Source organism: Crotalus tigris, unplaced genomic scaffold (assembly GCF_016545835.1).
Source record: "Crotalus tigris isolate CLP2741 ecotype Arizona unplaced genomic scaffold, ASM1654583v1 scf7180000018682.9941245338:1185362, whole genome shotgun sequence".
Taxonomy (NCBI): domain Eukaryota; kingdom Metazoa; phylum Chordata; class Lepidosauria; order Squamata; family Viperidae; genus Crotalus; species Crotalus tigris.
Genome location: NW_024097143.1, coordinates 635691 through 662700, shown reverse-complemented (window position 1 = coordinate 662700; position 27010 = coordinate 635691). Strand labels below are relative to the sequence as shown.

At 40.3% G+C, this 27010-nt stretch overlaps 1 pseudogene; it reads left to right on the top strand.

Moving 5' to 3' along the window:
* The first annotated feature begins 3736 nt into the window (after positions 1-3736).
* On the top strand, positions 3737-21473 carry LOC120313433 (annotated as a pseudogene).
* Positions 21474-27010: the final 5537 nt, after the last annotated feature.

The following is a 27010-nucleotide window of genomic DNA, read 5'->3' as shown; positions in this document are numbered from 1 at the left end:
CTATTTCACCTAGCTGATATGAACATTAAAACTTTATATGCTTTAATAATAGTGACATCTACAACATTAACTGTCTACTACGAAAAAGTATGGAAATATTATAGAAGATTCTACACAGTGTACTGTCTGAAAAGACAATAATAACAATAAAAGTAAAATTTTATTTTATGACAAAGGAATGTTAAGTTTAATATCAAGGATTCAATAGCTAGCAATGCATCTGTGCAAGGGCAGGCTCTATCATGGCTGGTGAATTTTTATTCTTAATTTTGCAAGCTGATATGCAAAATTCAGAAACATGATAGGGTATTGTTGGAAAACATTCTGAAAGAAACAAAAAGATGTAAAAGTTATCAAAAGGAGTAGGCAATCTAGTCAGCCTTGGAGAGATGAGAGTTATTCCATCTCCTTATTATATGAATAACGAGTGGTGATTAAGGCTTCAGGCTAGAAACTGGAAGAACATGAACTCTTGTTCCACTGGTTGGCCTTGGGCCAGTCACTTTCTCTCAGCCTTAGGAAGGAGGCAATGGCAAACCACTCTGGAAAAACTTTGCCAAGAAAACTGCAGGAACTCATCCAGGCAGTCTCCAAGAATTGAACACAATTGAACAGAAGAAAAAAAAGGAATAATAAAGAAGAACAAATTTGGAGATTTTCCAAGATGCAGTGTTATTCCAGAATAATCTGCCCCAACCCTCAGATTATTCTTAGAAGAGAGCTCTACTAGAACATTGGTCTTCCCTTTTTTTCATCAAGCACATCAAAGTCACTAGATCCCTTGGAGGATATTGGTAATATTAAGGACCATCATGTCAATACTGTTTTAGAACAACCATGCAGATAGAATTTATCGAATTAGAATAGAATATAACAGGAAGGGGCCTTGGAGGTTTTCTAGTCCAACCCCTTGCTCAAGCAGGCGATCCTATACCATTTCAGACAAGTGGCTGTCTCGTCACTTCTTAAAAATCACCAATGATGAAGCACCAACAACTTTTGAAGGCAAGCTGTTCCACTGGTTAATTGTTCTCACTGTTAGAAAGTTTCTCCTTAATGCCAGGTTGCTTCTCTCCTTGATTAGTTTCCATCCATTGTGTCTTGTCTTGCCTTCTGGTGCTTTGGAAAATAAGTTGACCTCCTCTTCTTTGTGGCAGCCCCTCAAATACTTGAATACTGCTATCATGTCACTCCTAGTTCTTCTTTTCGCTACACTAGCCATACCCAATTTCTGCAACTGTTCTTCATGTTTTAATCTCCAGGCCTTAAATCATCTTAGTTGCTCTTCTCTGTACTTTTCCAAAGTTTCAACAACTTTTTTCTAATGTGGTGACCAAAACTGGATGCAGTGTTCCAGATATGGTCATACTAAGATTTTATAAGGCAATACAAATACTTCACATGATTTTGATGTCAAGCCTGTGTTTATATAACCAAGAATTATATTAGCTTTTTTGGCTACTGCAGCACACTGCTGGCTCATATTTAAGTGATTGTTCACTAAGATTCCAAGATCCATTCTCACAGTTATTGGTATTGAACCAAGTTTCACCTAATCTATAGCTACACAGTTGGAATTTTTTTTTTTTGCCTAAGTGTAAAACCTTACTTTTATCTGTGTTGATTTTCATTTTGTTGGATAGGGCTCAGTGTTCAGGTTTGTCAAGATCTATCCTCAATCTGGCCTTTTAGTTCTCCCTGTAAGGAGATAAGGAAGCCTATTTTTTAAAAAAGATCTTGGAGGAGTTCATTTTCTAAATTTGCATTGGTTCAGGATACTGAACAAAGTCAGCAATCATTTAATTTGGTAATCCCTTAGGTCCGTTAAAATAACCCAGACTAGATGGGAGTGAAAGAAGAGCACATGAATTATATTCGAATATGAAACAATAGCTCAAGATTTATTAATTGATTTTGGTTCATTGTGTGCATAAAGTCAGTGGAGTCTTTTATTGATTACATACCTAATTTGTCATGATGTTCTGTCCCTAACCTGCTCTTTCATTGCCACTGTAACTGAATCCAGCCCGATTGTTTTTAGTCATCTTCTCTTTCTTTCCAACATTCCCAGCATTATAACTTTCTCCAGAGAGTTAACTCTTTATATAATGTTTCCAAACTGAGATAATTTGAGCCTGGTCATTTGTTGAGCGAGCACTCTGGTTGAATCAATTGATGTTCCATTTCCTTGTTTTTTTGGCTGCCCACAGTATACTCAGGAGTCTTCTCCAACCCTAAAATTAAAAAGTGGCAATTCTCTTTCTCTCCTGCTTCTTCAAAGTCCAACATTTACTTCCATAGAGTATTACAGGGAATACATGAGTTGAACAATTCTGACCTTTGTAGATATGGACATACAACTTCCTGATAGTTAGAACAATTAACCAGAGGAACAGCCTGCCTCCAGAAGAGGGGAATGCTCCAACACTGGAAGTTTTTAAGAAGAGACTGGACAGCCATTTTTCAGAAATGGTGTAGGATTTCCTGCCTGAGCAGGGGGTTGGACTAGATGACCTCCAAGGCCCTTTCCAACTTTATTATTATTATGGCATCTGAATATATTTTCCAGGGCCTTCATGGCTGCTTTACTAAGTGCTAGTTTGTGATGTATTTCTTGACTGCTTGTGAAAAGGTCTTGGCAATGGAAGGCCCAAACACCCAAAGAAACTCAATCTTGCTTGAGCTGAGCTGAAGCCTGCTGCACTCTATCCAGGACCCTCAGCCTCCAGCCCCTTGGACAAAAAGACCACATTTTTTTAAGTTGAGATTTTTGTCTTTCTTAGCTAAAGAACATGACTAATAATGCAAAAAGTTCTTCTATTTTTATTTATGGTACCTACCTACCTACCTACCTACCTACCTACCTACCGATCTATCTATCTATCTATCTATCTATCTATCTATCTATCTATCTATCTATCTATCTATCTATCTATCTATCCCTATCACATTTACAAACTGCCTATCTTCCTCACAGTTACTGTGATTATTGTCAAATAAGATATAAAACATAAAAATATAGATAATATAGATATTATAATATAAGGCAGATTAAAACAAGAATAAAATGTCTAAAATTCAGAATTAAAAAGACAGGGCAGGTCCTTCAAGACACTAACTAGCCCCATGGCTGTGTGCATCTCTGTGGGTCCCAAGTGAGTCAGCAGAACCAGACATTTCTGAACAGTCAAGAGAATGGGTACCCACCTCATCTCTGGTGGACGAATGTTCCAAGGGGCAGGGACAATGGCAGAGAAGGCTCTCTTCCTGGACCTCATGAACTGGAGTCTTTAGCTGATGAGGTCTGCAAATACTTTTCCAACCAGACCAGGTGAGATGGGCCAAAGTAATGGGATGAAGATGGTTCCATAGGTAGCCTATCCCAATGCCAGGTACTTCAAAGGTCATAACCAACACCTTCAATAGGACCTAGAAGCAAACTGGCATCCAATGCAGCTTGTGCAACAGAGTTGTTATATGTGCAGTCCTTTAGGTGTCCATAATTGTTGGCACAGCCACATCCTGTGCCATCTGAACTTCTAGATACTTTTCAAGAGTAGCCCCAGGTAGAGCACAGATTGTTAGATTGTCAAATTTGTGTACTAGACTTATAAGACAGCAATCCAACTGATTAGTTATAAATGTCCTTAAAGGAACAGTTTCAGGAAATATGATGTGATTTTATGAATAGAAGATGAAAACTAACTGCAGTCTCTTATCTTGCAGCATACAGAGTATGAGCTTCTGTCATGTCCTGCCCTTCTTCTTTGCCACTCATGAGATCAACCAGAATCCAAAGCTGCTACCCAACATCACCCTGGGCTACAGCATCTATGAGAACTTTTTCAGTGCAAGGATAACATATGAGGTCATGATGGACTTGCTGTCTACAGGGCAAGAGAATGTCCCAAACTACAGTTGTGGAAGACAAAATAATCTTCTGGCTGTGCTTGAAGGGACTGATTCGGAGTTCTTTACTTCCATTTCAACTATGCTGGGCATCTACAAAATTCCACAAGTAGGAATGAATACTGAAGCTAATTTCATTTTGTAAAGTCTATTGATAATCCAAAAGGGGTCAGATAATAAATAAAATAGTCAGATTGCAGAGCTTAAAGAACACCTGAACTATTCATCAGGCATTCAAATACCTTTCCTCATTCTTACATCATTGCATATCTTGATTTTTTTTAAAGATACATAGATTACACAGAGATGTTTCAACTGAATGAACCTTCACCCATAGCTCATCTGAAGTGCTCTCAACCATATTTTGCATGGAATTTGCATCCTCTTTTCCTGCCCTTCTGCCTCTTTTTCCTGTCTTCTGGTCACTGCAGTCTCATGTCTTGGCAGACAAAAACATCTTTTTACCCTTATTCCAACCAATTCCAAACAACATCTCTAAGGATTGTAATGAAAATAACATAGGCAAATGTTACTTTAAGAGAGTTTTTCCCTACTTGCACGTAAAGACAATGAAAACATACCCAGCTGACATATTTTTTTCTACTGCATTCACATGATGTTCCATTTTCCACAATCTATGATAAAAGCAAATCAAATGATATATTTTTTAAAGCGTTTACAATACAAGAGTACAGCAAAAACAGAAAAACTGTAATACAGCTATTTGTTATTGGGGAAAGGAAAAAAGGAAAGGAAAATAAAACAGCATATCTAATGAAAAGTTCTGTGCAGTTGTATAACTTGGTGAATATAATTGAGCAGATGATATGTCAGTATAGAGTTAACATCAGAAAAAAAGTCCCTTAGAGATAAGAACTTATTTTTGTCCTTAAAAGCAAAGCAATCAACCATCTTTTCTGTTTCATCTTAGATCAACTATGGGGTCATCAGCCACATTCCAGAGCAGAAACATCATTTTCCTTTTTTCTACCGGGTGAGTCCAAAACAAGAACCTCCTCACTTGGCAATTGTCAAGTTGCTCCTGCATTTCCGATGGACGTGGATCGGCCTCGCTGCTCTGGACAATGAAAGCGGAGAAAAGTTCAGAAGGACCTTTGTGCCAGAAGCCGTAAGGAAAGGTGTCTGTGTTGCCTTCTCAGAAAGCTTACCCTTGGGTCCTAGAGCAGGGAGGGAAAAGGACATCCTTGAATATTTTAGCGACACTAAAGTGAAAAGTATTGTTTGTTACTTGAACTTTCAGGTCACATTAATACTAGCAGTGCTAATACGAGACATTGAAAAGAAAAAAATCCTGTTTGAGGAAAAAGTATGGATTGCTACAGCTTTGTCAGATTTAAATGTGAGATTATTTTACCGATTGGTTAATCTCCAGCATAACCATCTTTTATTATCCTTCTCAACTAAGTCAAAGAAAAGGACACAATATTATGATTTTGATTCACATTATTCTGCTACAGGAAAGTTTGGGGAGGCAGCATTTCTGTGTTCTTATTCAAGCCCTTTGTTGTCTAAGAAAGTTTGGAACAGATGCCTGGAAAAAGAGACTTGGGAAATCCCATCCCCGGATCTGGTTGGAAGAATCCTGTCTGAGGATGGCTCCAGTATTTCCACAACAATCCAGGTTGTGGCCTGGGTCCTCAGTGCTGCCTTTTCCTCCCAAATGAGTAAGAGGAGAATGCCTGTTGGGGACCACCAGACACTCCAGATGGTACTGCCATGGCAGGTAATGCTTCTTCAAAATGTTGCTGATGGTTCCCTTTCCATTCTTAAATGTTACATTAAAGATAAGTATCATCATATGGGGATGACCTAACAACAATTGCCTGTTTCTAATATTTGTTCTAACCAAACAAATAGTTTGTGTTGCTGAATCTTCTAGATTAAACCTGGTGTGCTGATTCAGGATGCTTGTGACATTAGGATAAATGTTTCAAGAGACTGGAAGTTTCTTTTCACAATTGTTGAATAAATAACAGTAGGATGTGACATTTTTTACATTTTTTAAAATCCTACAAGCTAGACTCCAGCAGTATGTTGACCGAGAACTACCAGAAGTACAGGCAGGATTTCGAAGAGGCAGAGGAACTAGAGATCAAATTGCCAACATATGCTGGAGCATGTAGAAAGCTAGGGTGTTCCAGAAAAACATCTACGTCTGCTTCATTGACTATGCTAAATGTTGAGTCCTTGGCGAAAAGCAGACACGAGAAGCAGTTGTAGTTCTCAGGTTTTCTTTTATTCTGTGTTCAGCTTACAGGTGAAGGCTTCAGCAGCGCCCAAAAGCTCCCAGCCTCTTATATAGGCAATTCCCGGGTCAATGTGTTACTTTTCCCGCGCCAGCACCCGCGCATGCGCACAGGCGCTGGCGACAGCCTGTCTGGTCCCGGGCAGCTTGCACCTGCCCGGGACTGCCTGCAAACGCCCCGAGCCCGTTTGCAAGGCTCGGGACATAACACCCCTTTCCCCCGGGCTAAAACTACTACCAACATACAATCATTTCTTAATGCAATGTTCTACTCCCCAGTGCTCCTACTGTTTTCTGGCTTTTGTTTAGCCAGCAATGTTATGTAATCCTCTAAGTACTTAGGAGATTTCCTTGCTCTCTGTGACCTTCTCAGCTCTGGGTTTCTGACAGGTGTTCCCTGACTGAAGGGAGACGTGAGCCTGTTCTCCTTATCTTGCCTTGGTGCCTTCCAAGGACTGTGCCCCAATGCCTGGCCTGCTTGCTCGCCCACCGGGCTCGTCAGGCCAGGGCTTCTGTCACTTTGTGACCTGGTTGACCTGCCTAGCTGTAGGCCCTCGGGCCCCTTGACGTGATAGCCACTGCTGGGCGTCTCTGTAGAACCTCCTAGGTCCGTCCAAGACCTGTCAGGAGGCTGTCCATTCCCTAAACCCCGTTCTGTGTCCGGGCTCGTGTGGGTTTCTGTACCTTCCCAAAACTCAGTTACTCCCTGATTTGGGCTAGAGGTGTTGCGGTCGGGACTTGGTTCCTCGACCACCTCCCTGTATGTTTGACCCCCTGTAGGACTTGGGGTAAGGTCAGGCCAACTCTGGGGATTATGTGCCAGCTCTCTTGCGGGATATGATTTATTGGGATGCTCCCGGGTATCCTCCCTGACTGGAGTACTGCGCTGTGCAGGTGAATAGTGATTGTACCCCTGGGGTGACTCCCTGGCTGGAGTAGGCGTGAATGCCTGGTAGTTGGATAGGCTCTTAGAATTCCTGTTTGGGGCACTCGCGGAATCATGGAATGGGCCGTTTGTGACTCCATCATTGGAGTTGGGCAGCAGCTCGTGCCCTTCCCTTTGCTCTAAAGGGTCCCCCTCCCCCCTGGAAGAGGCCCAGGAGGCGCATCTGGAAGATCCCGCCTAGGGCGGAGTTGGTCGATGTGCCGATGCAGGACACGATCGTTGTCTAGGGCTACCTCGTAGGATAGAGGACCTGTGACCCTGGAAATAGAAGCGGGGACCCATGTATGACCAGGCCCGTAATTGCGAGTCCAAACCGGGGCACCCACAAGTAGTTGTCTAGGTGCCCTAGGATGTGAGGTAGATGAAGGCAGTCTGTCCGGATGCAACCGGTCAAGCTTCGTAGTAAGTTTGCGCCCCCAGCGAAGTTCAGCTGGGCTTCTCCCTGTAGAAGTGGACGGTGTGGTGCGGTAAGAAAGGAGAAAGTCAGCCAACCTGTGATACCAGTCCCCATAGGTGAGTCTTTTCAAGGCGTCCTTTGTGATGCGGACCATGCGTTCAGCCATACCGTTGGTGGATGGGTGGAAGGGTGCAGACGTGGCATGACGAATCATGTTAGCCTGTAAGAAAGCTTGGAATTCGGAGGAAGTAAATTGAAGGCCGTTGTCAGACACGATGACATCTGGAAGCCCGTGTGCATCAAAAATCCCCCTCAGTACCTGAATAGTCTTTGCAGCGGTGGTGGATGAGACAGGTACAACCTCAAGCCATTTTGAATGACTGTCAACGAGGACCAAGAAGAACTGGCCCTGAAAGGGCCCAGTGTAGTCAATGTGCACCCTAGACCATGGGGACTGTGTATCCTCCCATCTATGCACAGGAGCTTGGGGCATCTCTGGGCGAGAGCGCTGGCACAGGTGCATGCATGCACCTTAGCCTCAATGTCCTTATCTAACCCAGGCCACCACAAGTGGCTGCGTGCAAGGGCCTTCATGCGAACAATGCCAGGATGACCCTCGTGGAGGGACTCTAAGATCCTAGTCCTCATTGAGGTGGGAATGACAACTCTGTTTCCCCAAAGCAGACAATCCTGAGACGTGGACAACTCGTTCCTTTTGGACCAGAAACTCTGAAACTCAGGACTAGGGCAGTGCTCAGGCCATCCAGACAAAACCCAAGAAAGGACACGTGAAAGTGTGTGATCTGTGCCTGTTTCAGCGGCAACATCCCTGGCATTTAGAGGGGACTCGGGCAAGGCTTGGATGGAAAGAATGTTGACAGCTGGCGCAGGGTCAGCTTCTACAACTGGCAGGGGTAGTCTACTGAGGCCATCAGCATGGCCCATTTCTTTTCCAGGCTTGTGGAGTAATGAAAAATCATATGCAGACAGAAAAATAGACCACCTAAGCATTCTAGGGGAAATGATTTGGGGAGTTTGTTTACGTGTGGTAAACAGTCCCAGCAGAGGCTTATGGTCAGTGAAGACCGTGAAATGCCTGCCATACAAAAAATCATGGAATTTTTTAATTCCAGCAACAACAGCCAGAGCCTCCCTGTCTATCTGAGCATAGTTGCGCTCAGCAGAAGACAGTGTTCTGGAGTAATATGCAACAGGAACCTGAGTTCCATCAGAACTGAGGTGGCTCAGGACGGCTCCTACCCCGTAAGGGGAAGGATCACAAGCGATGCACACAGGAAGGGACTCATTGAAGTGTGCAAGTACACTGTTAGAAGTGAGTAAGGCCTTGACCTCATTGAAACTAGCCTCATGTGTTCGTGACCACTGCCACACTGCTTGTTTGTCTAACAGCCTGTGAAGAGGCTCAGCTACACTAGCTTTATGTGGAAGAAAGGAATTGTAGAAATTCAGGAGGCCCAGGAAGGCCTGAAGTTCGGCCTTAGACTTTGGCTTAGGTGCTTCTAAAATGGCAGTTAGTTTGGATTCAGCAGGGTGAATCCCAGCAGCATCAATTTTGAACCCCAGAAATTCAGTAGAAGGCACCCCAATTTTGCATTTGTCTTTTTTGAGCTTGAGGCCTGTTTTCCTGAACCTTAACAGAACAGCCCTTAACCTTTCAGCTAGAATGTGTGTGGAGTCTCCTGCAATTAAGACATCATCAAAGTAGGGGCAAACCCCCGGTATGCCCCGTAGTGTGTTTTCCATTACGCTTTGGAAAATCCCTGGAGCGACATTCACTCCAAACTGTAGCCTTTTTACCTTAAAGGCTCCCCTGTGGGTCACAATAGTCTAAGCTATGGCAGCATCATCATCAACAGGCAGCTGTTGATACGCTTGAGCTAGGTCAAGCTTCGCAAAAACGCGCCCCCCCCCTTGAGGGAGGCCAGAATATGACTGACCACAGGAACAGGATAGGCATGTTGCTGCAATGCCTTATTAAGAGTGCATTTGTAGTCAGCACAAATGCGAATGTCCCCATTTGCCTTTAGAGGCGTGACAATGGGGGTCTCCCAAGGGCTGGAATCAACAGGTTCTAGAATTCCCTGTTGGATCAGTTTGTCTAACTCAGTGTCAATTTTACTCTTTAAAGCAAAAGGGACCCTTCTTGCTTTAATTCTAATGGGAGTGACAGTGGGGTCTAGTTTTAAGGACACAGGGGGTCCCTTGAATGTGCCCAGCTGGGGGCTGAAGACATCTGCAAATTCTTTGCAGACTTCCTGTAGGTCGAGTGTTTGTAAGCTGTTGAGCCCCGTGACGTGTATCCCCAAGGCTTCAAACCAATCGAGTCCTATGAGACTCGTTCGTTCACCCCCTACTACTAATAGGTCTAGTGGACCTTCAAAATTCTTATACTGTACGTTAAGGGTGGCCTCCCCCTTAACACACACTCTCGAATTCTGAAAATCTGTTAGCACAATGTCAGAAGGCCTTAACTTGGCCTGAGTTCCACTGCCGGAACAAATCTTCCTAAAAGTAGGCAAGGAGATGATTGAAAGTGCAGACCCCATGTCTAGTTCCATGGTTAATGGAACCCCTTGTAGCTTCACCTTGAGTGACAGCTTTTTCTTAATGGGCTTGTGTGTGCCTGTCCTAAGGATGCTCCTTCGCGAAGCGCAAAAACCTACCCTATTCTGGCTAGGGACCCTGGTACCTTTCAGGCGCAGTTCTTCCTGAGGTTGTACCTTTCGTCGGCCCAGACACACAGCTGCAATATCTCCTTGTTTCCCGCACGCCCGGCAGATCGCGGCGCGGAACTTGCAGTTGGCTCTCCTGTGGCGACCTCCACAGCCGATGCACTTGAGGGAAGCTGAAGAGCTTCCTTTCCGGTTCTCTTCCTTCGTGGGGTGAAGACGGTCGACTTCCTCGTCCGGATCCTCCTCGGAGTTCCCTTGGACTTCTTCTTGGTGCACGGATGCAACATCTGGACTGTTCCTGATCGGCCGCATGTTCTTGATGGCGCCGCCTGCTGCTTCTTCTGCGGTGACCTCTCTTAAGGCATCTTGGAAAGACAAGTCCTTTTTGGCGAAAAGCCTCTGTTGTAGCTCTCGATGCCTTAGCCCGCACACGAATCGATCCCTCAGTCGTTCTTCGAGGTCCTTGAACTCGCAGTGCTTGGCGGCCTTTCTTAATGCGGCGATGTATTCTTTGGCCGATTCTCCGGATCGTTGATCCCTCTGCTCGAAAGTGTGGCGCCATGCGATGACGGACATCTTAGGCTGGAAGTGCTCCTTCAGTAGCTTCTTTAGATCTGCGTAGTTGACAGACTCTAATGGGACAGGTGCTGTGAGGTTCTCCGCAATTTCGAAGGCGTCTTGACCACAGACACACAGCAGGGTGGCAGCCTTCAAGCTATCTTCCCTCACTTGGTTCACCTTGAGGTAGTTTTCCAACCTGGCTACGTAGGACTCCCACCTCTCTGGATGTGAGACATCGAACTCCAAAAGCTTTCCAATTTTCGCCATCTTCAGGAGACGGGTCTAAAAGCCAGCCTACCCCCGAATGCACGCTGGATTGGCGGGTAGCTGCCGAGTCAACTCCGTTCCGCTGCTCAGGACTCACTTGGGTAAGCTTACACCTCTTCCTTTCCAGACGATGTAAGGCATCCCACCTTCGTCGCCAGTGTTGAGTCCTTGGCAAAAAGCAGACACGAGAAGCAGTTGTAGTTCTCAGGTTTTCTTTTATTCTGTGTTCAGCTTACAGGTGAAGGCTTCAGCAGCGCCCAAAAGCTCCCAGCCTCTTATATAGGCAATTCCCGGGTCAATGTGTTACTTTTCCCGCGCCAGCACCCGCGCATGCGCACAGGCGCTGGCGACAGCCTGTCTGGTCCCGGGCAGCTTGCACCTGCCCGGGACTGCCTGCAAATGCCCCGAGCCCGTTTGCAAGGCTCGGGACATAACACTAAAGACTTTGATTGTGTGGATCACAACAAATTGTGGCACGTTCTTAAAGAGATGAGAGTACCAGACATCTTATTTGTCTCTTGAGAAACCTATATGTGGGTCAAAAAGCAACAGTGAGAACAGGACACGGAACCACTAGCAGTGGTTCAAAATTGGGAAAGGAGTCTGGCAAGGCTGTATATTGTCACCCTGCCTATTTAACTTATATGCAGAACACATCATGAGAAAGGCAGGGCTAGATGAATCAAAAGTTGGAATTAAGATTGCCGGGAGAAATATCAACAACCTAAGATAGGCAGATGATACCACTCTAATGACAGAAAGTGATGAGGAACTAAAGAGCCTCTTAATGTGGGTGAAGAAGGAGAGTGCAAAAGTTGGCTTGAAACTCAACATTAAGAAAACCAATATCATGGCATCCGGGCCTCTCAATTCCTGGCAAATGGATGGGGCAGAAATGGAGGTAGTGACAGATTTTATTTTCCTGGGCTCCAAGATCACCTCAGATGGGGTCTGCAGCCAAGAAATTAAAAGACGCTTGCTCCTGGGGAGGAAAGCTATAGCAAATCTAGACAGCATACTAAAAAGCAGAGACATCACCCTGCCAACAAAAGTGCATATAGTTAAGGCCATGGTTTTCCCAGTTGCAACGTATGGATGCGAAAATTGGACCATAAGAAAGGCTGAGCAACAAAGAATTGAGGCCTTTGAACTATGGTGCTGGAGAAGACTCCTGCGAGTCCCTTGGACTGCAAGGCGTTCAAACCGGTCAGTCCTAGAAGAGATCAACCCCGACTGCTCTTTAGAAGGCCAGATCCTGAAGTTGAAACTCAAATACTTTGGCCACCTAATGAGAAGGAAGGACTCACTGGAGAAGGGACTAATGCTGGGAAAGATTGAGGGTAATACAAGAAGGGGACGACAGAGAATGAGGTGGCTTGATGGAGTCACTGAAGCAGTAGGTGTGAACTTAAATGGACTCCAGAAGAAGGTAGAAGACAGGAAGACCTGGAGGAACATTGTCCATGGGGTGACGATGGGTCGCACATGACTTTGCAATTAACAAAAACAAGGATGTGACATGCTCTATTGAGTTTCCACCATTGTTGCACAACATGTTTGGGATCTGAGCTTACCAATTTCATAAAGAAGAGTAGGCTAAAATAAATTAAAAAGATATATATGTGTGTGAGAAGGGAAGACACAAAGACATAGACAGACAGACAGAGTGGAAAGAGCCTGTAAGAAACGATGGGAGTGTGAAAGAAAGAGAGGGAGAGATGTAATTAAAGTGAAAAATATACTCTTCCTACCACATTTGCAGACAGAAGCACTAGGATAAAGTACCGCTGTTTTGACTTAGTGCTCAAATGAGAATGTATACATTGCAAGGGTGATTCTCCATGTCTTTTCAGCTCCATCCATTTCTAAGAAACTTCCAGATTTACAATTTTTCTGTAAATGACGTTTATTTGAATGAGTATGGAATTCCCACTGCTGACTTTAATATCATGGACTGGGCAATATTTCCCAACAAATCTGCTGCTGGGGTGATAATTGGGAATGTTGAAAAAGAAGTCTCTTCAGACATCAAGATCTCTGTGGATGAGAGTGCCATCATATGGCCAACATCTTTTAACCAGGTAACCAAGTCTGCCTCTATGTGGGTTTTATTGTTCACCTGTTCCTATGTATCCATGTGATTTTTTGGTTTATCAGTCTTTTAACTCAGATGGAGAGTCACCACTGCTAAAAGTACAAGTTGAAGGAGAAATTATTTTTCATGGTCTTCTCAAAAGATCTGTTCTTATGATAAGGGATATCCGGTTTGATGTTGTAGTGATACAGTTGTGGGGAGTGCGAAGCTCCACACCCCATAGCTGATTTCCTTCTACCAGGGAGCCCCCAAAGCCCAAAAGTCACCCCAGAGAGGCAATAACAAAGAAGGAAACCCTTGTTGATCATGGGCAGGTCGCAATTAGCACATTTGATCTGAGGAAATCCCTCCAAACCCACAGAAGAGAGATGGACTGCATTTATGCAGTCTGTACAAGAGCTACTGACAGCTGGGAAGGGTGAGGACTAGCCCTACGAGAGGATCAATAACAGTATGTCATGGAACTGGGTGAGAAGATCCTCTTTCTATCTACCATTTTTGAACACTATTCCTTGGAATAAATTCCCCCAAAGCAAGAACTCCCCAGATGTGACTGGAGGAAGGGGATTTCCCCCCCCCACCAGAGAAACAAAAGTGGGAGGAAGAAAACTTATCCCTGGGATGGACTTGGCATAAAGCCCAGATACAGATAAGCAGCCAGCTGGATGACTTTGAAAGCTCTTGGAACAGCTGAAGATAGAAGGAAGCAGGACTTTATATAATATTTTATCACTGAATGTATGGAATTATACTGCTCACTGTGGATTACAAACGTTGGTTGACCTGGGATTTCAAGAAACATCTAGAGACAGAGAACAATATGGCTTTTTACTACTCCTGGCTTGGTGAGTCTTACTGATTGGTTTAAGATTAGCTGGCCATTTTGATTACAAATATCGATTGACTTTATAACTACTCCTCCAAACCTGATAGTGACAGACAGTTTTTTTTTGAGATAAAGATACTTTCCAGGGGGCACAACAGATTGATGATAGAGTAACTGGAGGAGGAATAAAAAAACAGAGTATCCCAAACCTTGCTAAAACTTCTAAAAAATCTCCTTCAGCACCATCATCTGGGTAGCCCAGCCCAGTATATCAGAGATTGATTGAAGCCATGATTCAACAAGAAATGAAATGCAAACAACATTGCAATCAATTCAGGAAGCAATTGTTTCACATAAAGAAGATACAAGGAAACAAGAAACAATTTGGATAAGATAAATGAGCAGGTCTTCATTATAAACTCACAATTAGAAAATTCTCAACAAATGATTACAAAAAATGAGCAAGAAATCCAGAAAATGGAAGAGAAATCAAAAGAAACTAAGAAAAAGATGGAGGAAAGAAAAGAAGAAAATCAAAAATTAGCACAGGCAAATAAAAGCTTGGAAGATACAATCACAATACTGGAAATGGAAAAAGATCACACTTTTTAACAGAACAGAACGTACCTGAAGATAAGGAGGAAGTCCTAACATAAATGATTACTAATTTGTTTGCTGAAGCACTAGAAGTGAAAAAAATGAGATGGAAGGAGAATTGGATCAGGTATATAGAATTAACTCAAGCTACACAAGGAGACATAGACTCCCTAGGTTCACATTAGATTTGTGAAAAAAACAATGAAATATTGAAGAGAGTAAGAGATGAGCTGCTGATGTATAGAAAAAAAGAAATTGTGGTCCTGAACAGATCCCTAGGAGGATAAGATATTCTCGAAAATACTACCAATTTTTGATTATAAAATTAAATGAAAAAGGAGTGAATTTCAGATGGTTGGTCCTAGAGGGAATATTAATAAATTGGGATATGAAAATTGGACTCCATCTTTAAGGCAACAGAGTTCTATGAGACATACAGAAGTTTTCTTGAAGAGAAAACACAAGAACCACAAGGGGATAGGGAAGATGAAATACAGAGAAAGTTAGTAACAGAAGAGACACCCATACAAAAAGAAGAAGAAGAAGAAGAAGAAGAAGAAGAAGAAGAAGAAGAAGAAGAAGAAGAAGAAGAAGAAGAAGAAGAAGAAGAAGAAGAAGAAGAAGAAGAAGAAAATACAGATCAAGAAAGAAAGTAGGTGATAAAAGAACAGAGACAGGAATTGTCCACTAGGTGAATAAAACCTAAATATAAGAAGATGGAGAAAGAAAGTGGAATTTTCTCAATGAATATAAATGAATTGAACTCCCCATCAAAAAGAAATATTTTCTGCACGATTACGGAAACTAAAAATAGATATAATTTGTCTCCAAGAAACACATATAAAAAACCAACACTATAAATTGCTGGAATATTCCAAAATTGGGAAACTTTATTTTACATCAGCATCTCAAAAGAAAAGAGGGGCCACTTTATATATAAAAGAGACATTGGAATCCAAACAGGTCTACTCAGATAAAGAAGGAGGAATCCTAATGATAGAAATAATGATAAATCAAAACCAGATACTGATGGTAGCAATGTATGCACCAAATAACAAACAAGAAGAATTATATCAAAAATTACAAAGGAAAATATTGGAAATGGAACATCAAAGCATTTGTTTGATAGGAGATTTTAATACAATTGTAGATAGAAAGTTAGATTATAGAAACAGCAAAAGAGGGGAAAGGGGAAAAAAGACACTCCCTAAGGTGTTTTTTAGAATGACAGAAGAAATTTCCATACAGGATACTTAGACAGAAAGTAACCCAAAAAAGACCCAGTACATGTTTTATTTGATTAGACATAAATCTTGGCCTAGAATTAATTAAGTACTAATATATATGAGATTGAGGTAAAACCTAACATTTGGGTGGATCATAATCCAATAATGCTGACCCGGAAAGAGGTAAAGAAGAAATCAAGATAGACTTTAAATCAATCTTTGTTAAAAGAGAAACAATTTGTAGAATTAGCAATAAAGGAAATGGAGTTTTTCTTTAAAGAAAATAAAAGGGAAACAATATGAATTCAGAATGTATGGGACATAGCCAAAGCGTACTGTATATTCTGGCAAATAAGACAACTCAGCGTATAAGACGACCCCCGACTTCGGCACCTATTTTAATGCTTGCGGAAGTCATCTTATACGCCAGAAAGTACAGTATTTTAGAGGATTAGCTATAACATGTATGGCTAAAAAGAACAACAACAAAAAAAACATAACAGAGAAGAATTCAAGAAACTGGCATTAGAATTACAAATACACCCACAAAAGAAAATTGTGAAAAGACAAATGGAGACAATGAAACATAAATTAAATTTAATAGAGTCAGAAGCATTGGTTCTACAAATAAAAAGGATAAAACAAAACTTTTTTGAAAATAAAAACAAGCTGGGAAAATGGTTGGCATATAAACTGAAAAAAGAAAGAGAGAAGAAACTGATAATAAACTACAAGATGAGAAGGGTGACATACAATTTCAAACTGATGCAATTAAAAAAACAAAGAATTTTATGAAAAATTATATGATGTAGAAGGAATTTCTCGAGAAAAAAATGATACAATACTTGGAAAATGCAAACCTACCAAAAATATCAGAAAACCTAAAAAATATATTAAATGAAAAAATTACAATGATGGAAATCATAGAAGCTATAAAAAAGCAGAAAAACGATAAAATACCAGGACCGGATGTGCTACCCGCAGAGGTTTGCAAATATCTACAAGATACATTAAGCCTACCAATGAAGAAAGTGTGTAACGAGGTATTATTAGAGGATGGAAGCAAGTATTACTTTAATGTGAAGGGAAGATTCAGATTTGACACAGATGAAAAATTATAGACCAATATTATTATTAAATGTGGATTATACATTTTTTGCCTCAGTAATAGCAGAGAGATTGAGAAGATTCTTGATTGAAATTGCTACTGTTAGATTAGCAAAAATGTTTAAAAATATGTCTAGCAAATGTTGGAAATGTAATCAAAATCCCAGTACATATTATCACTTGTGGTGGACATGTGTAAAAGCAAAAATCTTTTAGACTAAAATACATACTTGATGAGAAAAGATGTTAGGAAAACATGTAGATTTTAAACCTGAACTGTTTTTTTACTCGGCGTAATGCTAGAAAAGTTTGATAAACGAAATGTATATTTAACATTACATGTATTTGCACTGCACTGGAAAAATGAGATAGCACAATTAAAAGAAGCAATAAGGAAGAAAATATTGGACTGTGCAGAAATGGACAGACTCACATTGAGAATCAAAGTGAAAGAAGATACAGAATACTTTCAAATATAGAACTTATTTTATCAATGATTGGAAAAGCAGGGCAGAGAGTAAGAATTTAACCAATTTGTTGTTGTTGTTAATTGCGAAGTCGTGTCCAACCCATCGCGACCCCATGGACAACGTTCCTCCAGGTCTTCCTGTCCTCTGGAGTCCATTTAAGTTCACACCTACTGCTTCAGTGACTCCATCCAGCCATCTCATTCTCTGTCATCTCCTTCTTCTATTGCCCTCAATCTTTCCCAGCATTAGTGACCCAGTGAGTCCTTCCTTCTCATTAGGTGTCCAAAGTATTTGTGTTTCAACTTCAGGATATGGCCTTCTAAAAAGCAGTTGGGGTTGATCTCTTCTAGGACTGACCGGTTTGAATGCCTTGCAGTCCAAGGGACTCGCAGGAGTCTTTTCCAGCACCATAGTTCAAAGAATTTAAGCAATATGACTAGGCAAAAATCAACCCAGATAACACGTTGTTCATTAAGCACAAATGAATAGTAATGATAGAAAACTAATAAAAATACTTTAAAAAAAATCTATTTCTTATGATGGGAATACCAGCATTGTTCCGGTGTAGAATGGAAAACATGTTGTTGGCTAGGCCAAAGCTGCTTGTAGCACATAAGGAAACTTAGGAGCATCACAAACCAGGGAACTGGCCTTTGACACTGAGGAACATATGGTAGGGCGTTTTATTCAGAGGAATCTTTGGTGTTCTCTGAGCTTGGTTGTTTGTTTGCAGGTAATTTCATTGATTAATTTCCCAACTAAGTAACATCATCAATACCCGATGATAGCAGTGATAATGTTATCTACTCAAGTAATGAAATATCTGCAAACAGGCAGTCAAACCAGAGAGCATCAAGGAGTTTACAATTCAACCCTGAGTTATACAGAATTTCTTCTATTGAATCATTCAATGTTTTTTCAGAACTGGAGTCTCCTTTGAGACTCAGTTGATAGTAAATTGAGATGTAAGAAATACATATTGTAAGAAGGCAAAGGAAATGTTGTGACAGATGATGTCCTAGCAATTGCTAAGATAAGATGAAGTAACCTTTTGATTTCCATGCTTTGGACTAGGCTTTCCATAGTTTTGTATCGTTGATCAGTTGGCTGAAGCTGATAGGATCTGAAGCCCAAATGCAGAAAAATCCCAGCATAATGATGATTGGACTGGAGAGTCAGCAGCTTTTTCTGAACATTACGGGGACTCTGAGATTATAGCCTGCTGAAATGAAACTGCTAGTGGAGAAATTTCACTAAACAAAAATATCGCTTCCATTTTTAGAAGTAATTCCCTCATTCATACATTTCTCTGATTTTTCTTTCTGTTCAGAAGGCCCCCTTTTCTAGGTGTACAGAAAGTTGCCTCCCAGGATATACCAGGCTGACTAGAGAGGGAGAACCAGTTTGCTGCTATGACTGTTCTTCATGTATTGAAGGAACTATCTCCGTGCAGGAAGGTAGGTAATTCAAGAACAAAGAAGCAGCACTAGTCTTTTATTCTAAGGATAATATAGTAGCAATAGGAATTGCACTTAGACTTACATATTGCTTCATAGTGCTTCACAGCATGCTCTAAGCAGTTTACAGAGTCAGCATATTGCCCCTCAAAAATCTGGGTCCTCATTTTACTGATTTTGAAAGGATGGAAGACTTATTGAACCTTGAGTTGATCAGTATCAAACTCCAGGCTATGGGCAGAGTTAGACTGCAATACTGCATTCTAATCACTGTGCCACCACGGCTCTGGTATTAGCAATATTTGTTCTCATATACTAATATGTTATATCTAGACTCAGGAAACAGACTAAAAACACTGCAAGAACTGTTCAGTGAAGGTAAAATTCACCATTGTGAATGTTTTCACAAGTTGCTGAAACAATAACAAGCAATTTTTCAAAAAGATTGAGAGACCTTAAGAAACACGATAGCATTTGAAACATATATAGAAAACAAGATTTATGATTAAGAACCATATATAAATTATTTTTAAAATACAACATGGAGGTGGAAAAAAATAAACATTTTTATGATAAAATGGATGCAAAATGTCAAACAATTAAGCACAATACAAAAATGAGAAGAGCTTTTAAAAAGAAAAATATAGAAAATTCACGCCAAGTTATAATTTAAGGGGAAATTGCTGCAAATGTTTTTCAAATGTTCTAAAGCTACATCAACAATTGCAAAATAAACAAATAATAGAACATTTAATGTTGGAAAAGCCACGAGAAGAAGGAACACTTTATCATCTGTAGTGGTTGTGCAAAAAAACCTCAAAAGCATTGGAATGAAATACATCAAATTATTCAGAAAAATCCTATACAAAATGAACTGAAATCACAAATATTCTTTATAGGTATAGTTTCAAAAAGCAAAAAATAAAAAATAAAAAAAAAATGCTAACCCTAACCCTAACCTCAGACTCTACTAAGATATTTTTTCTGGCAGTCGCAAGAAGAAAGTTAGGAGAGAATTGGAAAAATAGATATTTTGGCAGTGATGTCAGATTGCGAGGTCAGTTTGGAGAATATGCATCAAAGACACTTGACAATACCTACAGCAGTGATTCTTGGTAACATTAAGTCATGTGGACATGAACTCCCAGAATTCCTCAGGAGCCATGGAATTCAGGGAATTGGGGAATTCTGGCTGAGGAATTCTGGGAATTGAAGTACATGTCTTAAATGTTGTGAAGGTTGAAAACGCTGATCTACAGAATCTGTGATTAAGTTTAAGCAACTTTTAAAAAGAATAGCTCCCGTATGTGGAACACATTGAACAGCAGGATATATTTAAAGCTTTAGAACATGATTTTTAACCAGAAAGTTGTGAGATGAATCAAACCTAATATCAGGTGCCAGCAAGAATCTTTACACTGTAAAGTAAAACACACACACAGAGAGAAACAAATAGATTATGTGTGGAAATGGTGTGTTTGTGTTTTTGTGTTTATTCTACTCACAGCTTAGGGAAATAACAAAAGGAAAGAGAGAAATGATTTCCATAAACATAATTAACTACTTTATTCATTCTTAGTAATTAAGCATTTTTTCCTTGCATTTCATTATTCTAATAATATAATTTCTTTAAAAATAGAGAGAGAAAGAGAAAATCTTCATTGCTCTATCTACATCCTGCTTCTGGTTGTTTGGTCATGATGTACTGAATGTCATTGAATCACTATTTAAAAAGCAGTTGTGTTTTCCAGATGTAGCCCAATGTGCAAAATGTCCAGATGACCATTTCTCCAACGAGAAGCGGAATCAGTGTGTTGCCAAAGTTACAACTTTCCTGTCCTACAGAGAAAACCTAGGTCTCATCCTGGCTGTCTCTGCCCTTTTTTTGTCTCTTACCACTGGCTGAGTTCTAGGAATTTTTATTAAATATCGAGAAACTCCCATAGTCAAGGCTAACAACCGTGATCTCACCTACATTCTCCTGATCTTTCTCCTGCTTTCCTTCTTGACTTCCCTTCTATTCATTGGTCAACCCAAGAAAGTGACATGCCTTCTTCGACAAACTGCCTTCAGTATAGTTTTCTCAGTTGCTGTGTCATCCTTGCTGACCAAGACTATCATGGTGGTGATGGCATTTCTGGCCACAAAGCCAGGAAGCAAAGTGAGGAAATGGCTGGGGAAATCTTTGGCCAATTGCATCATCTTCTCCTGCTCTGGTGTTCAGGTGGGCATCTGTTTCATATGGCTGGGAATCTTTCCCCCATTCCCAGATTCTGACTTATATTCCCAAAAAGGGCAGATCCTACTGCAATGCAATGAAGGTTCAGTCATCATGTTCTATTCTGCCCTTGGCTACTTGGGCTTTCTTGCTTCCATCTGTTTCTTGGTGGCTTTTCTAGCCCGAAAACTACCAGGGGGCTTCAACGAAGCCAAGTGGATCACCTTCAGCATGCTGCTCTTCTGCAGTGTTTGGGTTTCTTTTGTCCCCGCCTACCTGAGCACCAAAGGAAAATACATGGTGGCTGTGCAGATCTTCTCCATCCTGACCTCCAGCCTCGGCTTACTTGGCTGCATCTTTGTCCCCAAATGTTATATCATCATTCTGAGACCTGACATGAACGTGAAGGAACATCTAATGTTGAAGAACAATGAGTGATCTAGATTTTGGCAGTTATATTTTATCCAAATTATTGCTCAGTTAAAATAAGACATTGCAAACAGTTTTTTGTTCAAATAATTTTTTTCCCTCCCATGTGATTAATCTTACTATCAATAAATAGTAGAGTGAAGGTTATTGATGTTTCCTCCAGCAATTGAAAACCATGTTATTTGCCTTCTAATCTACATTTCTTCAATATCCGTTCAATATATGAGATGAATAAATAAGAAAGGAGAGTACAGTGTTGTCTCATTTCTTTACTGATCTGAAATCATACTGTTTAACTCTGGTTTTTTCAGAGTATGGCTTCGAGTCCTTGTGTAAATTTTTTAAAAGGACAAAGAGATATTGTCAGATTGTCATTTCTCAAAAACATTCCATAGCTCAACATAATTTCTTTTAATTCTTCATTTAGTTTAAAAGATTGTTATGGTCACCTATCTTAAGACATATTTTATGTTTTATAATGTACAAAAGCCATAATCTTAACAAGTATTTTTGTTTTCTGTTTATCCAATCGGGAAGTGACATCTACTTTGGGTACTTAACTTATCCTTCCAATTTCCCTCCACCCTCTGTCTCCTGTTTCACCAAATTTTAAGGTAAACCAGCCAAATGCATTTCTCTCTGGGTTCTAGTCCCTAACAGCCTCATGAGGATATGAGTCTCCTGCAGGGTTCTAGTCCCTAACATCTATATAATAGGCTGGCTCAGTGGGACTGCTTTCTCCAAAATCAGCAAGCAGATCACTTCATCAGCCCTCATGACAACTGAACTGACCTTCAAAAATAAAAACTGAATTGCTTTTTTTCCCCTGTTACTGACTACAAAGGTTGGCTCACAGAAGCAGAATAACAAAAATGCCAGGCAAATAAAATGCAGGTTGACACTTTTCTTCCTGCTGCGTTCACATGATGTTCCATTTCCCCCAATCTATGATAAAACCAAATGAAATAAAATATTTTTTTATAGTCATTCACCAGCATTTACCATAAAAGAATACAGCAAAAAGAGAAACAGTGTAATACTACAATTTGTTAGTGGGGAAAGGAAAAAAAAGAATAGGGCAACAAACAATAGATCTAATAAAAAGTTCTGTGCAGTTGTATAACTTGGTGAATATAATTGACCAGCTGATATGTCAGTATAGGGTTAACATCAGAAAAAAAAATCCCTTCAAAGTAAGCACTTATTTTTGTCCTCAAAAGCAAAGCAATCTGCCATCTTTTCTATTTCATCTTAGATCAACTAAGGGGTAAGGAATGGACCCACTTCATTCACTCTCAATATGCACAGATTTTATTCCTTGTTCTACTCTTGGTCCAAATTTTAAGCTAGACCAGCATAATGAGTCTTCCTCAGGGTTCTAATCCCTAACAGCAGAATCAGGATATGAGTCTCCCTCAAGGTTCTAGTCCCTAAGAGCAGAATGAAGATATGTGTCTCCCTCAGGGTTCTAGTCCCTAACACCTACATACTAGGCTGGCCCAGTGGGACTGCTTTCTCCAAAATCAGCAACTAGGTCAGTTCGTCAACCCCCCATGACAAATGAATTGACCTTCAAAAATCAAAACTGAATTGCTTTTTCTCCTTTTACTCACTAGAAAGGGTGACTGAAAGCAGCAGAATAACCAAAATACCAAGCAAATACAATCCAGGCTCCACAAGTTTCTGAAACCAATATAGAGATGTTTTATCAAGGAGCTTTCCTCAGTATAATTTTTAGATGAGATGCAAATCTCTTGTCAGAGATGATGAAAAAATGATGAAAAAAAACAAACAAACCCAGACCCAGGAAACTACAGACCAATCAGTCTGGTATCAATACCTGGGAAGATCATGGAAAAGATAATAAAAAATCAGATCTTTGAATATCTCAAAACAAATAAAGTTATAACTAGGATGCAGCATGGGTGTGTTAAAAACAGGTCATGCCAAACCAATCTTATTTTATTTTTTGACAAAGTGACTAAATTAGTATACCAGCAAAATGCTGTGGACATAGTATACTATTTCTTCGTAAGCTAGATAAATATGGGGTAGATATCATCACCACCAGATGGATTTGTAACTGGCCGATAAACCACTCAACGAATAATTCTTAATGGTACTACAACTACATGGAGGGACATAAGCAGTGGAGTACTACAACGCTCCATCTTAGGCCTAGTACTGTTCAAAATTTTCATAAATGACTTAGATGAGTGAATAGAAGGAGAACTCATCAAATTTGCAGATGACACTAAGCTGGCAGGGATAGCCAACATCCCAGAAGACATGTTCAGACTTGAATAATGGATCCTATTAAACAACATAAAATTTAATGTGGAGAAAAGCAAGGTTTTACACTTAGGCAAGAAAAACCAAAGGTACAAGTACAAACTAGGCAAAACCTGACTCAATAACAGTAGCTGTGAGAGGGACCTTGGACAATCACTGAAACATGAGCCAGCAATAGGGTAATACAATCCTTCGTGGTATAAAGAGAGGCATAGAATCAAAATCATGTGAAGTATTAGTACCACTTTATACAGCCTTAGTAAGGCTATACCTAGAAAACTGCATCCAGTTTTGGTCACGACATTAAAAAAAAAGATATTGAGACTTTGGAAAAAATGCAAAGAAGAGCAAGTAAGATGATTAAAGAACTGGAGACTAAAATATTTGAAGAACGGTTGAAGGATTTGGGTTTGGCCAGTCTAGAGAAAAGGACTAGGGGTGACATGATAGCAGTATTCCAGTATTTGAGGGGCTGTCAAAAAGAAGAGGGAGTCAACTTATTTTCCAAACTGCCAGAGGACAAGACAAGAAACAACGGATGGAAACTAATCAAAGAGAAAAGCAACCTGGAATTAAGGAGAAACTTTCTAACAGTGAGAACAATTAACCAGTGGAACAGCTTCCCTTCAGAGGTTGTGGGTGCTTCATCACTGGAGGTCTTTAAGAAGAGACTGGACAGCCACTTGTCTAAAATTGTATAGGGTCTCCTGCTTGAGCCGGGGATTAGACCAAGGTCCATTCCAGCTCTATTCTGATTGATTGACGATGAGGGCTCTATGTGAGTTGCTTTTTTTCACGTTCTTTTCTGCAGACAATCTAGATTCTTCTGATTGTTAATGTGAAAATACTGAGTGCCGATATGAAGGCACTACTCAAGTACATGATGTTTTGAATTAAGCAGAACATTTGGAAGAATTCTCTTTTGCATTAGGAGAGAAAAGAGACGGGCTCATTTCCATCAGGAAATGATTGATACTCTTTTGTATCAATAACTTTTTTTTTGCCGGCTAAAAATCTATTCAATTTATTAAGACATAATTTCAAAACTTCTTTCCCAAAAATATCTCAGTTGCAATAGTAACTTTGTAATTTAATTACAAAGTTTAGAATATGAGAAGCAACATTATTCTCAGTTTCCTTGAGTGAGTTGTGTGGGACTTCACATAGGGAGAAATGTGAGGAAGAATTTTCATGGCGCTCTGTATTTGCAAATCACAAGAGACTTGACTCAGTAGAGGAACCTGATAATTTTGGGGGGAGGGGAAAATTCATTCCCCACCCTCTCAATTGCCCTAAAGGTACAGATAATCCTCAACTAAAATTTCTGTTGCCAAATGAAATAGTTGTTAAATGAATTTTGCCCCATTTTACGACCTTTCTTGCCACAATTCAATTAAGTGAATCACTGCAGTTCTTAAATTAGTAATTTGGTTAAGAGAATCTCACTTCCTCATTGACTTTGCTTGCCAGAAGGTTGCAAAAGGTGATTATATCATTCTGGGACAGTGCAACCATCATAAATATATACCAGTTGCCAAGCGTTCAAATTTAGATCACATGCCCATGGGGATGCTGCGACAATTGTAAGTGTGAAAAACAGCCATAAGTCACTTTTTTCAATGATGTTGTAATTTTGAACGGTCACTAAATGACCTGTTGTAAGTTGAGGACTACCTGTATATTGCGATTCAATATTGAAAGCTGTTGAGAGATCCAGCAGAATACCCCACCAGAAGTTCAGTGTCCAGCAGAGTTAATTCACAGGGACAATCAGTGCTTTCTCTGTGCTGTGACTCAATGAGAAACCCAAATATAACAGGACCAGATATTCTGCTTCCCCAGAGTAAGTTTCTTGAATAATGGGAACAAGTTTCCTGAGTTGTTATTTTGACTATTAAATTGAAACTATGTCCATACGTTATGCAAAGGTTTTCCTCTCTTGCATAGTAGTAAGTGAAGTAATACAGAGAATCAACTGTGATTCCCAAATCCCTTCATAATTATCAAAATCACAATGATTACTTCATCTTCCACTAAAGGCTAGGGGACTTCTCTCACCCACAGTTATTTTGCAACAAGATAGGTGTTAGTAACCCTCATCCACAGATTTCTCAAATATTTTGTAATTCTTATAAAAAATTGAAGCTCTGGTCCACAAGTGCCTCAAGGATGATGAAGAACACATGGTGAGACTCCTGTAGGCATACTGTGCAGGTCTGAATTTTAATGCTGCCCTTTTAACGTGCCAGATTAAATTTTATCTTGCTTGACCAACTCAGTGGATCTGTGTTGTTTGCCTAGAGAACTTGGCTTCTCCTTAGACAGCTCTGAAACCAAATATAGTGGGTGCCTGTCTCAGAGAAGGACAGAAGTTCTCCATTATGATATCTGAAATACTGCTGATGCTTCTTCTTCTGGTGTCTCATTTTCCATGTGGCACGCTGATATCCAAATGTCCATTGAACGTACAAAAAGAGGGAGGTAACATATTTAATTACTACAAGCCAGGAGATTTCCTGATAAGCGGAATCATTTCTACATCTAGCAGTTTCATAAATCCATACCGCTTCTTCAAGCCTCCAAACAACCATTTTCAAAGGTAATTCCTGATGTGAACTTCATGCTAGTGATTAATGTTCTCTCTCTCTCTCTCTCTCTCTCTCTCTCTCTCTCTCTCTCTCTCTCTCTCTCTCTCTCTCTCTCTCTCACACACACACACACACACACACACACACACACAAACACACACACACATCTTTCCTGGGCAAGTGGCCATAGTCCTCATCTGTTAACTTTCAGCTTTTTTTTTCATCAGAAGGTTTATGGGCAACTTGTGCCATAAAAGGAGTTGAGGCTGGTATTTTGCTTTCTTCAGAATGAGTGCTATTTTCCATCTTACTTTGTGTTTTAATTAATAAGATAAAAAAAATAAAGAAGCCAAGGACCACAGCAGTATCCATGGCAGGTGGCCTTGGATGTAGGATATCTAAAGACCGTGAAAACACCATCCATCCTATTTAGAAGGGCATTCAATTTAGTAGAGGTGACTTCAGCTGTTCCAAAGAAAAATCCATTTCTAGTAAGTGGTTGTTGTTATTATAGTTTGACATAAAAAGTTGTTGTTGATTTGATTAGGTGAATTCAGCGCAGTACTGGCTACTTTTGGAACCTTATTTTAGATATTCAATTCAGTCACTGAACCAGGATAAATTAACAATAAAATTAAAAATTACAGTCTTCCCGTATGGAAGTAT